General features: G+C 39.4%; 1 long non-coding RNA gene across 1 annotated transcript; it reads left to right on the plus strand.

The window, feature by feature from the left end:
* Positions 1 to 6,324: 6,324 nt before the first annotated feature.
* LOC127534488 (uncharacterized) lies at positions 6,325 to 8,241 on the plus strand. The gene is made up of 2 exons (XR_007942654.1): positions 6,325 to 6,846; positions 7,159 to 8,241. It is a non-coding gene; the product is annotated as an uncharacterized LOC127534488 (long non-coding RNA).
* Positions 8,242 to 14,095: the final 5,854 nt, after the last annotated feature.

A 14,095-nucleotide genomic window follows, 5' to 3' on the forward strand; every position in this document is an offset into this window, starting at 1 on the left:
ATTGTTTTGGAAGAAGGTGAAAATTTAGTGACAAATAAGCTGATAGAGGCTGCAAAAGTCAAGATAAATGAAAAACTCGATGGGTATGCGAATAATAGACAATGGGAGCGATGTTGTGATGTTTTGGTAGAGATAATTGAAGGCCCTCCACCTGATGAAGCTCCGAATCCATCTTGTGGACCACTGTCTGCTGAGGAAGGGGGGAATGGTTCTGGTGAGGAGAGAGAGCCAACTGGTCAGCTTCAATCTCATAGATCACCATATGGATCCTCCCCTAATGCTGATGAGTCAATTGGTCAGTCTCAATCTCATGGATCACCATCTGTATCCATCCCTAATGCTGATGAGCCAATTGGTCAGTCTCAATCTCATGGATCACCATCTGTATCCTCCCATAATTATGGGGAAAATGAGCCTCTACTTCGCAAATCATCATCTGAATCCTCCCCTAACGTGGCCACATCCTCATCTTAGTCCTCCAAAGACCAGGTCTTCTTTCCAGAGTTCCTCGTCACTCCAACATCAGCGCCTCTCTGTGGTCAAAGCTAAAGCTGGCCTATATTTGATCATCACAGCTGCTCTGTTGCTAACTTGTTGCTAGTTGTACAGAAATGTTTTCCAGGACTCATACGTAGCTCAGACTGCTTTAAAGAGGATTTACAGACATTTCATCTTTGTTCCGTTTGAAGCATCTTTCTGTTCCTACACTTGAAGCTTTTCTTCTATTTCTGCTGATTGTGACTGCTGACATTTAGACTGCATTAATAATCAACTAACTACTGCTGAGCTCAGGGATTCACACATTTGTGGGGATTATTAAGTTCTTATCATGGATTAGCAATTATTTTAAATCTATGTCATGTTGAATTTCACACTTCCTGCATGTTCTCTTTTCTTGTTAGTAATAAAAATCTTTATTGATCAGATTTTGTCTGGAACTCATTGACTGTGTTCTTCATTTGTCTTCAACCACATTTTAACTCATTGGCTGCCAGCTGTTTTCAGAGCAAAGAGCCCCTACTGCCAGAGATTTTAAGAATTTTGACAGATTTTTCAAGATCTACAGAATATCAAGTTTTAAGACTACATAAACATTGAAACTGTCAAAGGAAAGTGTAGATTCTCTTCTTTCATCAGGAAATAAAAGTTTGTTTCTAGCATTTTCGGTTCTAAAGTTATCGGCAGCAGAACACAGGGTAGTTTCAGCAAAAACAGCTGTTTTTGACCAAAAAACAGAGAAAACGAGCTTTTTCTGCAGAGAGGCACATCAATCACTTTGATGCCAATATTTTTTGGTTTAGTGACATCCCACACAACTGAACAGTTGTTTACTGATATGAAACAACAAAAACAACTCGGAAAAAGCATTTTGAGGTCAACTTTTTAACCTTTTGTTAGCTAAATCATTTATTTACAAACAAACAACACAAGTCAACATTTTGGTTCAGAACAATACATCTTACAAAATATAAACAAAATATTTTTAGGTGTGTGTGTGTGTGTGTGTGTGTCTGTGTGTGTGTATGTGTCTGTGTGTGTGCTCGCTCTAAACTCATCTGACTCGGCTTCGTCAGATGAGTTCAAGAGAGCGGTGGTGGCGAAACCGAAACCGAAAACTAGCGCGGCTTTGATCGCCAGCGGCTGTTGGCAACGAGACGCATAGATATATACAAACACTAGATGTCTCAAGACGGAGTCGGCGGCGTCGTCACTTGGCGGCCATCTTAGGACAGGGGACTGCTCTGGCGCACTGTACTGTAGTCAATGGTAAGGTGGATGATTTCCTCACTTTAACACTCAGAACTCGCTCAATTCTTGATTGATTTACAAACGGTTTAGTTTATTACAAACCTTGTTAACGTGGCTATGATTCAGGCTCAATTCCGAAATCGCAGCTTTTCGTTTTGAAAAATGCGGCGTAGTTGTGTGTCTTTTCTGCCTGGCTACTCACATTGAAGATGGTGTTACTCACAATCTGATTTTCCATTATTAGGTTTTCCTGAGACCAACGTTTTTTGAGAACCGAATCTTTAGGTGAAATTACATTCTTTGTGGTTGTGGTTGTATTTATTTGCTTGTTAAGAGACTTTGATTGAGACCTTAGACTTATTGTTTGTATACATCTATGCCTGGATTAGTTAGCCTGCAGCCGAAATGCATTGTGGGTAATGTAGGCACCAGGTTCATGAAAAGAAAAGACATCTCTGTTTGTTGTGCATTGATTTTGGTGGAGCTTTGTTTTTATCTGTGCATTAGAAAGCTGATAGTAATAAAGAAGTGCAATGCTAAATAATAAAATTACATTTACATCCATTTATGCTGAAAAAAACTGATATCTGTGTTCATTATTATATGAATTCAATGGTTTTAATCATTCTTATGTAAGCAGTAAAAGAAGTACATCTCTGACGTTTATAACAAACCAAGCTGTTCTAAAATCGGTTGAAAATTGATCAATCTACAGTGATTTTAAAATCCATGCTCCATTGACGTTAATGTTATGAGTGATCGAGCAGCCCTGTCCCAAGATGGCCGCCATGTGGTGACGTCGCTCCCCATAGGCTGACAGCGCTCATGAGCCATCTAGCGTTTGTATATATCTATGACGAGACGGGTCTGTCTGCAGGCTGCAAGAGAGAGGCGTGTCGCGAAGCTTCGCGTCACTTCGCGACACGCCTCTCACCGGCAGTCACGGAGAAACACATGAGATATGAGATTTGAATCTTCAACCATGGCAGGTCGTGTGCACACTGTAAGTGTTAGCATATTTCATGTAGGGTGATATCAGCTAAAATGGGCCACTTTTTGGTAAATCGCTTGAAGCACTAACAAAAAACAATGTATTCTATTAACATGTGGTTTTATGGCTAGTAATGGTTGTTTTCTTTTAATTTTGCATTGAAATTATCTGGTAAATAGAATTGTTTAGTTCCTACAGGTCTTGATACGTCAGCTGTGCCAATTTTTTTACACAAGCAAAGTTCAGGTAAAATGGGCCAGCTGATCAGGTAAAATGGGCCAGCTGATCAGGTAAAATGGGATGCTTATCAGGTGAGTTGGGCCAGTCCAACTGCAAAGGGATAGTCATCAATTTTTATTGTAAAAAAAAAAATGTCAATATGGCAACGTACGCCTTCCTCCTTGCCTCATCCTTCTCTCTTTTCCTCTCTGGTCCTTGTTCCTCCTCTCTTCATCTATCCTCAACTGTTCTCTCACTTTCTGTCTCCTCTGCTTGTCTCCTTTCTTCCTCCATCTCTCAGTCCCTCTCTCTTTTCCTCTCACTTGCTTCTTGTTTACCATACTCACTGCAGATAGTCGGTGGATTGTTACTGAAAACACTGATCATCATCATTTTTAGGCAGATGCATCCTTTTCACATAAATGTCTACTCCATTCCCTTCAAATGTGTGCATGTGTGACTGACAAAAAGGGTGGCCCATTTTAGCTGAAACCAGGGGGCCCAACTTACCTGAATAGGTTCAGTTAAATTGGGCCACTAACAAAAACGTCAATCTTTGAAAAAAAATGTCCAAATACCAAACTTTAAGCATTATTTCTGATAGGTGTCATCAAGACAGATATGACACATCAAAAATTTTATATATACACATTTCTTTAATTGACTTATCATCCTTATAATTTTTATCAGAAATTCTTATGCCAGTCCACTCACCACGCAGTTTTCCGGTGCAGTCTGGATTTGAATCTTATCTCTGCTCACAAAAACAACCACAGACCAATAAAATCTGTTGTTTCATTTTAAGTACAGTTGTGGCAAACATTTGAGACCATTTGCTGTCATTGGCTCTAAAAATCAGAGGGGCGAGGACATCCAAAGCTTAAATGGCCCATTTCACCTGATATCACCCTAATAAATGTGAACGACTTGCTGCGTGTTGTTGTTTCATAGCTATGGTGATAGGCGATATTATAGTATGTCATATTATTTCATTGAAGAAACAGAAGTACACCAGCCTGTTGCTGTGTAAACGTCACAAAAAGAATGACTGAACGTTGCAATGTGTGTTGTAATAGGGTGACCAAACGTCCTCTTTTGTCTGGATATGTGTACTATGTGTACCGAGGGTGTTTTATAAATTCTCTGCTGTGCTCAGTCCGTATGTTTCGGTGTTTGATGTATGTTTTTTACATTATTTCATATTACGTATTTATGTATTTATCAAGTAAGACTTGAAAAGAGAGCTATTATTTTGTTTTCAGTTGATAATACAGAAGAGGCATTATGTAACCGTATTTTCTTTAAATAACAGTGATCTTGCAAAGCAGCTGGTTCCAGGTCCCTGGATTGAAAAAACAGGCAAAGACATAGAGGTAACAGTGTTCAAGATTGCATTACTTCATCAGAAGATACAACTGCATTTATGGGAATCCAGTGTCCTCTGTTGCTGTGTCCCAAAAAGAGGGTGACCTGCAGTGAATATTGTGACTATTTTGCTCAAAACTTTTTTAGTATTAATATACACCCCCATATAAACTGACTTGGCCCATCAAAGCAATATCATGATAGCATGCTTTTTAAAATAAATTGTATTAGATACATTTTGATATTTGTTCTACTGTCGTGGTGCAGGGGCTTCCGAGACAGACACATGCAAATGACTGTGGCATTTTTATGATAATGGTAAGCTTTCAAACATGGAACTTTCAAATTAGCTGAACGTATTTTCATTACCTTAACCTGTTTAATGTTTCTGACACAGTACGCCTGGTACCTCATTCTTAGTGATCCATTTGACTTCACTGTTGTAAGTTGAACCGATAATTTGATCGTTACAGTTCCTGTAAGTTTGACAAACTAGTGTGGATATTTAAAGTAGCAGCAACATACATGTACATGAAGTTAATCATTGTGGATTTGTGGAATGTGCTCTTCCTATAAGGACGACACGCCAGTTCTGTGGAGATGGTGGTGTTCTGTTACTATGGAAACCCTAATCCTGGAAGGGTATGAAAGAGATCTAACTAAGGAGATTAGATTTCTTTGTTAGATAAAAACATTGTTATATTGTATCCCTAGCTGGCCGTTTCAGCACTATGACTGTTTTTCTTAGTTTATTTTTTGTTTCTTCAGGCATGGGAGAAGGTTTGCCCATTTCACTAAGGAGGGAAAGGACATGATTTCTGGCCGTCTTTCACCTGTTTTCTGACTGAAGCAGAAAAGAACAGATGAAGACACAGATGTAAGAATATGTGACAACAACACAATGAGTGATATAATATGGCGACTTTACATGTATGTGTAATTAAGACCTTCTTCTTAGGACAGTGTAGTCACCAATAACAGGCAGCCTTGGTTTAAGGCCCACTGAATGGTCTCACTAGGAAGCACACCACAGTATTTGTCATGTTTGTCCTTTGTTTCATTTTATTAGTAAGTTTGAACCACCGGTCATAAGCCTGACACACAATAATAAACAGTTACACTAATATTATAAATCGTACATCGGCATTGCAGATCAGAGACCAAGGGCTATCTCGAAATAATATCGGAACTAACTGAGATCTAGATTGTAATAAAAAAAATCCCCACAGTTGAACAGAGATGCATATTATAATAGATGATATTTGAAGACATATTGTTTTCTTTTCTCAAATTCCACTTATTGTCACCATGAACTTGTGAAACTCTTGCTGCTTGTGTCAGCAGCATCTTTTACAAACTGACAAAAAAAAACAAAAAAAAAATGGACATTTGGAAGACAGACTATCAATAAAGATTTAGTATAGTTCTGATATGTTTATCTTGGAATGTTCCATCTATTTAGAATCATGACAATGAGGGGCTGAAGGTTGGTGAAAAGCCACCTGAGATCTATTGACCCACATTTGTAGAATTATTTGTGAAAAATGAATTTTGAAATTACAGGAGGAAGAGAAAGAGGCACAGAGGGTGTACCAGCTTCACTGAGCTGATCTGATTGACTGCATGAAGGGAAGCATCTCTATGAGGAAAACCAGAGCTCAGTATGTAATGGTATGGTGGCTATGGGAAAGGTTGAATAAATGAGTAAATGAGTAAATGACCAGAGAACGAATATTGCAAACCTTGGGTAATGACCGGGTGGAGCACACTTGGAATTTGCCAAGTAGGACAAGAAAGGGAGGTGCAATTATTAAGATTTAATACAGAATGTGATTAAAGCTATTTAAAAAATGCCCATGAATAAAATAGTTGTATCCTAAAAATCCATTAAAATCCAATAAAAACAAAGGGGCCAAAAATGCACAATGTGAGATAAAAATACTTTAAACTAAAAATGGCACCGTCCTTAAGCAGGGGGCTAAAGTGCAGTCGGGGGTGCAGGCAGCCTTCCGATCCAGGTCGGTGAGGTTCCCTCGGTCACACGCACCAGGTCGCACCGGAGGTGAAGGAAACCGCTGCCCCCATGTGTGTCAGCTCACGACGCCGCTTCACTCGTCTCAGAATTCCACCCGGCTGGCCGCTCCTCTGGCACGCTGGGAACCCTTACGTAGACACAACAACAAGCGGCAGTATGCGTTCTCATACAACAGTGTTAGCTTAGCTCGTATCCGCCAAGTGCTACTACTTTCTCTCTCGGTACTTACACGACAGGCAGGGACTTCTCCCTGCCGCTGCGTGTGAATCACGTTGTAACACTTGCGGGCTCGCGGTCTCCAGTGCGTGTGTCTTTCCTTCAGCCCCTTTAGGACGGTTGCGATATGCCTCAGCGTCTCTTCGCTGCTCCCGGCATCTTACTCTCTGCTGCTCCCATTCAGCTGCTTTATTCTCCCTGGCTTCAATCACGCACAGCTGAAAGTGATTGCCTGGGACTCTGTGATTTGGGGTGGTCATGGCAACGGCAGGTAGGTGGCAACGACTAATTTCACATGCAAATAAACTCAAAACACACAGCAGCCCAAATAAATCAATACATGCACAGCAAACCCAATAAACCATAAATAGATGCAAAACAAACAAAGGTATAAGGAAAAACACAAATAAAATGCCACATCCCCTTGTGCCGGATCACAAGTACATCAGCATGAAGACATAAATGTTATGTCATCAGTTACATTTCAAAATGAAAGCTTCTATTAAAGTCAAATTAAATTAGAGCAGTTTTGGTCACACTGCCGATGTGAACAAGCACCATCCACTAAACTGTTTGTTTTCAGGCTATAATAACTGGAGATGTTCCCTCATCATGGGAGCTCAGGAGGAAGAGACCAACCCTTCACTTTGAAGATGAGCAACTTAACCAGGTTGTTTCATTCTTGTTTAAAGTCATCGAGGAAACAGCAGCGAACAGACTGGGTCGCCTTCATTTTGATGTTCTTTTGCCAGACGTATGACAAGATTGTGTTGTTTGCATGAAGTGATTAATGAATGAATGAATGTCATGTGTGTATTAATACATTTATGTGTTTAATCCAAATGAACTAAAGGGGAAACGCTGCATCTGAAACTTGGAAAGTTTAAGGGAAATTTTTAGGAATTTTTTTCAGATTGAAGTTAATAAAATATTACATATATTTTCCTTTTGTTAGTCTTCCAGTGAAAATTAAAGGATTTGTGATAGTTTTTTGTTTTGTTTTTTTAACTGTCCACATTTCTTTCTTCTGGTCGAGGTGGCAGATGCAGATCAACTGAGCGTATCAGAGGCTTTAGAAGGTTCAGAAGTTTCCACAATATGAACCATGGTAATAATAATATGTGAACAATTGATGATGATGAAACATCTACTTCAATACCTTCTTCATTTTTTTTTTACAGTGAGATGAAAATGTTGGCAAACATGATGAAAAACCTGTCAGAGGACGGAACAGTAAAGCTGAAAGCTTTTGGAAAAAATGAAAACAGCCCTGAGGCATTCCTCCAGAGACTTTACATTTTACATCCTACACACACTCGTACATCACTACTTTGTTTTACTCTATATTTTTTTTATCCAAAAAAGTTCACTTGTTTATTTGTCTTTTGGTTGATAGATTTCATTTTTCAAATTAGAATGCTGACAGGAGCATGTGCCAGTGGATGCAATGAGCTCTTAATCAGCTTTGTTTCTCAGCAGAGCAACACATTAAAAGAGGTGATGAATGTAATTAACTTCAGTTGTCATGGTTTTAAAGCTCTGGCTGACTATTATTCTTCATCAGTAAATGAATGTAGTTACCTGACTATGAAATTCAAAAGCAGTCTTGTGTAAGTTGTTGACTGTTCTCATCATCCAACCAAATAAAGTCTGACACAGAATGTTACACTTGTGATATAAATTATTTATTTACATTTACAGAAAAATGACCCCATCAAGACAATGTAGTAATAACTATTAGAAATAGAACCCAAGATAAGAAGCTGACCTCTCTGAGGCATTCCTCCAGAGACTTCAGATTATTCATCCCACACACACTCATACCTCACCACTTTGTTGTGCTTTGAAGAGATCTATATTTGTTATTATTTGTTATTTAAAAGATGCTACTTCACTGATGTCTGACTGGGGGGTAATACAGACATTATTAATGAAGCTTCGTTTAAGGCAGTAACATTTTTCTAGAGGTTCGTGTGGCAATCATTGTACATATATATAAAGTGTGGCATTCATTGTACATAATTTAATTTACATTTCATTTAGGATACTTCTGTATTGTGTGTGGTTGGATTTTTACGGATATTTTATGTTAAATTTAAAGATTGTGTGTGTATTATTGTGTGTATTATCCAGCTTCAGTGGCTAACTCTGGCCAGCAGAGGGCACACTCGCTACACAGTCGAGTGGTGATTGTGTTTTTTAGACCGGGCAGTGCAAAGTAGGCGTGTCATGAAGTGACACGAAGCTTCGCAACACGCCTCTCTCTTGCAGCCTGCAGACAGATACTGTTGTTGGCAACGCCACTTTTTACTGTCGCCCCACCATGGCCACTGTTTTTGTCATTCTTTTGGCCCACCACAACACTCTCACGTTCCAAAACTCCACGATTTTCACCGACAGGCTCCAAGAGACTATCCTGCAGCCCCCCCAGTCAAAAAACATGATTGACGTCTATAGACGTCATTGGCAGCGAACGAGTTAATAGCATCTCAAAATGTGGTTGAAGACAAATGAAGAACACAGTCAATGAGTTCCAGACAAAATCTGATCAATAAAGATTTTTATTACTAACAAGAAAAGAGAACATGCAGGAAGTGTGAAATTCAACATGACATAGATTTAAAATAATTGCTAATCCATGATAAGAACTTAATAATCCCCACAAATGTGTGAATCCCTGAGCTCAGCAGTAGTTAGTTGATTATTAATGCAGTCTAAATGTCAGCAGTCACAATCAGCAGAAATAGAAGAAAAGCTTCAAGTGTAGGAACAGAAAGATGCTTCAAACGGAACAAAGATGAAATGTCTGTAAATCCTCTTTAAAGCAGTCTGAGCTACGTATGAGTCCTGGAAAACATTTCTGTACAACTAGCAACAAGTTAGCAACAGAGCAGCTGTGATGATCAAATATAGGCCAGCTTTAGCTTTGACCACAGAGAGGCGCTGATGTTGGAGTGACGAGGAACTCTGGAAAGAAGACCTGGTCTTTGGAGGACTAAGATTAGGATGTGGCCACGTTTGAGTGGGAATCAGATTGTGATTCGCGAAGTAGAGGCTCATTTTCCCCATAATTATGGGAGGATTCAGATGATGATCTATGAGATTGAGTTTGACCAGTTGGCTCATCAGCATTAGGGGTGGATACAGATGGTGATCCATGAGATTGAGACTGACCAGTTGACTCATCAGCATTAGGGGTGGATACAGATGGTGATCTATGAGATTGAGTCTGACCAGTTGACTCATCAGCATTAGGGGTGGATACAGATGGTGATCTATGAGATTGAGTCTGACCAGTTGACTCATCAGCATTAGGGGTGGATACAGATGGTGATCCATGAGATTGAGACTGACCAGTTGACTCATCAGCATTAGGGGTGGATACAGATGGTGATCTATGAGATTGAGTCTGACCAGTTGACTCATCAGCATTAGGGATGGATACAGATGGTGATCTATGAGATTGAGACTGACCAGTTGACTCATCAGCATTAGGGGTGGATACAGATGGTGATCTATGAGATTGAGACTGACCAGTTGACTCATCAGCATTAGGGGTGGATACAGATGGTGATCCATGAGATTGAGACTGACCAGTTGGCTCTGTCTCCTCACCAGAACCATTCCCCCCTTCCTCAGCAGACGGATTCGGAGCTTCATGAGGTAGAGGGCCTAAAATTATCTCGAGCACAACATCACAACATCGCTCCCATTGTCTACTATTCGCATACCCATTGAGTTTTTCATTTATCTTGACTTTTGCAGCCTCTATCAGCTTATTTGTCACTAAATTTTCACCTTCTTCCAAAACAATCTTCTGGAAGAGAACATCTTCGTTGCGACTCTCTGATTCACAGCAGCAGCAGCAGCATTTCCTCCATGGTATCAGCCACAAGCAGCCAGCCACAAAGACGATGCAGAGGAGCGCACCAAAGCCAATAATCTGAAAGAAATAAAAGTCCAGAGTTAAAGTCTTCTCCAGTGGCAGCACTAACTAGATAACCTCCTAAACTTTCAGTGAACCTACAGGTTGAACTGCTCGTCCCAAAACTTTAAACTCTAAGAACTGACATGTTATTTCTGATCCAAATCATTGTTGAACTACAATCTGTTGGCTTAAAGTTCTTCTAAATGACACAAGTGTAGTTTTCCATGTTTCTCTGCTATGTGGTTGACTGTCACATGTTTCTGTCCTCAGTGTTGGACTGCATGATATTCCATCATATTCCATCATTTCATGGGATCTTTCCTGACTTCCCCTCTTGAACCTTTCCATGCTGTGAGCTGTCTAAAGGTAACTGTAGTCCTGACAAACAGCACAACGTTGTTCTCATGTTGGAAAACGGAGCTTTTGGTGTGGACTAAATCAGGGAGGGTTGGCTGCTTTTCTAGCTAGCAGGGATCATTCCCACAACACTGTCCAACACAACATACAAGTTCTAATGATGTGTCAAAGAAAATGTTTTAGGGATGCTGTTGATGCTGATCTAGAACATTCTAGCACCAACTTCTGTCAGATATTCCTCCACTTTTACACAGTGTTGCATGTTAGCAAAGGAAAGACTCCATGCAACATTCAGAGAACGTTTGAAGAAATAACATATTGCATTGAAGTATGGGGAAACGCCTGCAAAACCTATACTCAGTCAGTTTTCATATTGCAGAAAAGAGCCATAAGAATAATCAGTAGAAAACGATACAGAGATCCTACTCATCCATTATTCCTTCATTTAAACTGCTGAAATTCCAAGAATTAGTAGATTACAGTATTCTGCTAATTATGCTGAAAGCCCACACAAAGGCGTTGCCAGCTAACATCCAGAAAAGATTTGGAAAAAGAGAAAGCAAGTATAACCTAAAAGGAACAGAGATCTTTAAAAAAACCAAGGTTTAGGACTAAAATGATGGAACGTTGTGTGTCTGTAAAAGGAATCAGTTTATGGAACAATCTGAAGAAAGAAATCAAAGAATCCAAGTCAAACATTACATTTAAAAGATTAATTAAATCCAATATGTTAAAGACATATAATGAAATGTATTAGATACATCTGATTGTCATTTGTTGTTTTTTTTTTTGTTTAATTGTAACTAGAGAACTAATGGTATGTCACTGTCTGTGTTGGCCAGCAGCTATTTTATTGTATTATAGGTGTGTGTGTGTATATATATATACATATATATATATATATATATATATATATATATATATATATACACACACACACACACCTATTGTGCTGAACATCAGCCGGATGACCGTCCACAGAGTCGCGGAGAGGCTAAAGAATGGTGAAGATCTTTCAGTGATCTTTCAAGAATGGTGGAGACCTGAAAGATCTTCACCATTCTTTAGCCTCTCCATGACTCTGTGGACGGTCATCCGGCTGATGTTCAGCACAAAGGAGAGCAGATATCTCAACTCTTTGACTTCCATCTTGATACAACTTCACCGGAGAAAAAATTGTATTAAGGACACCTGCCTATAAGGTAGAATTTTCAGTTTATTTAATGGAATTTTTCACTCAGACATGTAAACGTCTCTAAAGATCATGAAACCGTGTAACAGAACTTTTGCAAAGCCCGGTATATGTGTGTGTGTGTGTGTGTGTGTGTGTGTGTGTGTGTGTGTGTGTGTGTGTGTGTGTGTGTGTGTGTGTACATGTATGTATACACACGTGGACAAAATTGTTGGTACCCCTCAGTTAAAGAAGGAAAAACCCACAATTCTCACTGAAATCACTTGAAACTCACAAAAGTAACAATAAATAAAAATGTATTGAAAATTAAATAATCAAAAACAGCCATTACTTTTGAATTGTTGATTAACATAATTATTTAAAAAAACAAACTAATGAAACAGGCCTGGACAAAAATGATGGTACCTCTATAAAAGATTGAAAACTATTTGACCAGAGTGACATGATTAACTCAGGTGTGTCATTTAATTGACATCACAGGTGTTTCCAAACTCATAATCAGTCAGTCTGCCTATTTAAAGGGAGACAAGTAGTCACCCTGCTGTTTGGTGAAAAGGTGTGTACCACACTGAACATGGACAACAGAAAGCGAAGGAGAGAATTGTCCCAGGACATCCGAAAAAAAATGATAGACAAACATCTTAAAGGTAAAGGCTATAAGAGCATCTCTAAACGGCTTGAAGTTCCTGTGACAACAGTGGCTCATATTATTCAGAAGTTCAAGACCCACGGGACAGTAGCCAACCTCCCTGGACGTGGCCGCAAGAGGAAAATTGATGACAAATTGAAGAGACGGATCGTTGGAATTGTATCCAAAGAGCCCAGAGCAACCTCCAAAGAAATTAAAGGTGAACTCCAAGGCCAAGGTACATCAGTGTCAGATCGCACCATTCGTCGTTGTTTGAGCCAAAGTGGACTTCATGGGAGACGACCAAGGAGGACACCACTGCTGAGAAAAACTCATAAAAAAGCCAGACTGGAATTTGCAAAAATGCATGTTGACAAGCCACAAAGCTTCTGGGAGAATGTCCTTTGGACAGATGAGACCAAACTGGAGCTTTTTGGTAAGGCACATCAACTCTATGTTCATAGACTCAAAAACCAAGCATACGAAGAAAAGAACACTGTCCCTACGGTGAAACATGGAGGAGGCTCAGTAATGTTTTGGGGCTGCTTTGCTGCATCTGGCACAGGGTGTCTTGAAAGTGTGCAAGGTACGATGAAATCTGAAGACTATCAAGGCATTCTGGAGAGAAATGTGCTGCCTAGTGTCAGAAAGCTTGGTCTCAGTCGCAGGTCATGGGTCTTCCAACAGGACAACGATCCAAAACACACAGCCAAAAACACCCAAGAATGGCTGAGAGAAAAGCGTTGGACTATTCTAAAGTGGCCTTCTATGAGCCCAGATCTGAATCCCATTGAACATATGTGGAAGGAGCTGAAACATGCCATTTGGAGAAGACACCCATCAAACCTGAGACAACTGGAGCTGTTTGCTCATGAGGAGTGGGCCAAAATACCTGTTGACAGCTGCAGAACGCTCATTGACAAATACAGAAATCGTTTAATTGCAGTGATTGCCTCAAAAGGTTGTGCAACAAAATATTAAGTTATGGGTACCATCATTTTTGTCCAGCCCTATTTCATGAGTTTGTTTTTTTAAATAATTATGTTAATCAACAATTCAAAAGTGATGGCTGATTTTGATTATTTCATTTTCAATACATTTTATTTATTGTTACTTTTGTGAGTTTCAAGTGATTTCAGTGAGAATTGTGGGTTTTTCCTTCTTTAACTGAGGGGTACCAACAATTTTGTCCACGTGTGTATGCGTGCATATATATGTTCATGTTTCTTTGTTGTTGTTTTTAAGTTCACTTTTTTGTAATGGATTTCTGGGATAAAGGGGCAGACATAATAAGACTTTTCTTCTTTCTGCTTCCTTTCATTTGTGTTTGGTGACTGTTGTATTTACATGAAACCTTTGTTTTATTTCACAAATGAATGAAATAAAACAAACAAACAAACTGTTCTGGTTTTATA

The sequence above is a fragment of the Acanthochromis polyacanthus genome, chromosome 6 (genome assembly GCF_021347895.1).
Source record: "Acanthochromis polyacanthus isolate Apoly-LR-REF ecotype Palm Island chromosome 6, KAUST_Apoly_ChrSc, whole genome shotgun sequence".
Classification (NCBI taxonomy): Eukaryota; Metazoa; Chordata; class Actinopteri; family Pomacentridae; genus Acanthochromis; species Acanthochromis polyacanthus.